This window comes from Cervus canadensis, chromosome X (genome assembly GCF_019320065.1).
Source record: "Cervus canadensis isolate Bull #8, Minnesota chromosome X, ASM1932006v1, whole genome shotgun sequence".
Classification (NCBI taxonomy): Eukaryota; Metazoa; Chordata; class Mammalia; order Artiodactyla; family Cervidae; genus Cervus; species Cervus canadensis.
The window spans coordinates 143874099-143876967 of record NC_057419.1 but is presented as its reverse complement, the minus strand read 5'-3'; the positions used below and the strand labels follow the sequence as shown (position 1 = coordinate 143876967).

At 37.6% G+C, this 2869-nt stretch overlaps 1 pseudogene; it reads right to left on the bottom strand.

Annotated features, from left to right (window-relative positions):
• Positions 1-1887: 1887 nt before the first annotated feature.
• The window catches only part of LOC122435782, a 3200-nt pseudogene continuing 2218 nt past the window's right edge, over positions 1888-2869 (bottom strand).

Below are 2869 nucleotides of genomic sequence, written 5' to 3'. Positions count from 1 at the left end.
AACTAAAGAGGGTGTATGGTCTCTAAGAGGTGTGGGGGACCCCTTAGTCATGAATCCTTCTGCTTTATGCCTGCCTCCTACTTTAAAGGAGGCTCTGGGAACTTCCCTACTGTCAGTGGACCTGGTCCTTCTCTGCCCTGTAGACCAGTGTCGGAAGTATATACTAATGACTGACACAAAACATTTACTAGTTTATCACAAAAATGCATTCATGGTAGGAGTACCAGAAAGAGTAACTGAAAAATTAAAATTTACCTTAAAAAAGATGTTAGTCAGGAAAACTTTACACAGACAAATAAGTGGCTATATATGCAAATCCTAAATACATTACACTGTTTTATATCCTTTTTGGTCATGGACTACTCCAGGAAGATGTAATTACAAAACTTTAATTCAAGGAGTCCTTAAAACATAAAGCAAAACAGGTTTTAAAAAACATTGGTTTGATGAAAAGAGAGATTTTAGTCTGTTTTAGACAAATTTGGTTAGTTTCTAACTACACTTCATTTCAGCACAATCATCACTCAGAGGACAATCATTTATGAAAGCGGAAATTAAAGTTTAAATTAGCTTCAGAATTCTACCCATTATCACCCAATTAACATTGAAGTACATGTCATCAAGTATGCAAAGATTACAGAATTTCAGTTATGTAATTTGCAGGCAAAAAACATAATAATGTATAAAATCATTGACAAACTTAAGCTAGAATTATTAGCTCTAGGACATTTTATTGTATTATTACCTTAAAAGGATGGCAAACTAGACATCAGCAGAAATGCTGTTAAAACTGTTGTTTTTTTTCGCTCCAAGTTTTTCATATTAATGAAATAAAAGTTTAACAGTCTCTAAGTTAAATTTCACAAGTGAAATTGCTGCTCTCTGATTTAACTTTCAGGGATAAGACAGGGCAAAATCCCAGTATCATCCTTTCCATTTTTGTGCATAAACACAAATGAGTCAGTATCAATACAAATGACAAGGTAAGGAAACAACATGTTTAGTCAGGTTCTACATCACAGGATATTATGACATAATTACTGCTACAGTAAATTCCCATTTTGTGTTTTGGAATAGCACATTACATAGTATGGTGTGAAAAGCAGTAAAACGCACATGCTTTCTGTGTCACTTAGCAAAGAAAGGACAAGAAAGAATACATTGCCAAACTCCACCTGCTACTCCATCCTAGACCCAGCTGTCTATCATCCACTCAGCTCCAGTACTTCCAAATTCTCAGTCTAACCCAGTCAGTCTCAAGCCAAGATTAACTCCTTTTGCACCAACTCTCCTTTCTCTCAGCTAAGTCATCATTTTCCAGAAAAGTCTGATTTTTCTGACTTCATGATTTAACCCATTTGAAGTCAAAGAAAATGCTGTAATACTGAAAGCAATTAAACTAGACATGGAAATTAGTGTTGTGGAAGATACATTTCAAGTGCTCTGCGAGTGTAATGAGAAAGTTGCAAGAAAACAGATTTTAAACTCTGCCTGGCTTCCTTAGTTACTTGGTATATTATAATGTTGCTCTGATTACTAGTCAGGACAAAGAAGTGCTCAAAGGCACTAAAATATGCACCTTGGAGGGAAATGCATGGACATTAAGATTTCTTGGGAGTTGGCCAAGGCATTTTTACATCCATAAGGACCGTCAACTTAAACTTAGTCCATCACAGTTGTTAAAAAATGAAAGGAGTGGAACTCTTGCTTACGACTGGGTTTGGCAGAAACACATCTGTATACTCTGCCCCCGTAATCACACAGGCCTTTAATTAGGGACAATGAGTGTGCCCACAGAGCAGCACTAATGAAAAATTTATAAAGAATCTATGATAGAGCTTCACAATCCAGCTTCACTAGGTTGTAAACACTCTTCTTACCCAAGCATTACTTTGTGTATCTGTAAAACATCTGAAAAATACTTTTCTTTGACTTGCCAGGCTGTAGGGAATGAGTCATTTTATGTACAAGTATCTATAGTAGAACTTGGTAATTTCTTGCATTAACTGAACAATGTTACAACTGGAACTTAAAAGAAGGTTGCCAATTTTCACTTTTTGAGGTTCTGTGAGGTACTGGATGCTCTAGATCAGTTTGTCTTTTGAAGCTTCTCTCTTTGGCATTCTCCCTCTGTCCATTTAGTAATTTGCCTGGAGGTGAAGACGTAGCCCATAACTGATATTCATCTGGGGATCCTTTTAGCCAAGTTGGCCTCATTTGTTTCTGATTCACCTCTTTCTGAAGCTGCAATGCTAATAACCTATCCTGTTCATCTTGTTTAATGTCTCTCAAAAAACAGACGTTCCAAATCTATCAGTTTTGGGGTGAAGTGGACTTGTTTACTCTTGGTCTGAGGAAGCTTTGAGGAACATTTTTCTTCTTTTTGTGGAACAGCATGCATTGCTGACTGCTTCAGACAAAGATTCCTGTTTTTTGCTCTGGAGATAACCTTATTGGTCAGTAGGTGAGACTCCCCATTTTCTGTCACAACTGTGTTATTTTTCAGTGTCTGTGTCACATCTGACACTGTACATCCACTCTCTGTTTCACCATAAGGCTTAACTGCAGCTTCTCCAGAAGAGGAAACTCCAGCTTTAGGTTCTTCATGACTGATGACACATGACTGTCTTTCATGACTGCTTTGTTTGGTTTTCACTTTTCCTTCAAGGTACCATTCTCCACCACTGGCACATAACTGAGGTCTAGGTGACTCCACTGAAGCTTCTGCATCTCGCTTTTGAACTTCAAGGCATATTTGAGGAGAAAGTACTGGCACATCTTCCTCAATTTCTGTGTCTTGCCATGTAGGTTTCTTCCTATCACTGCTGTCAGTTTCCTTGGACCTGGAAGTTTCCCTGTCTTCTTCTAC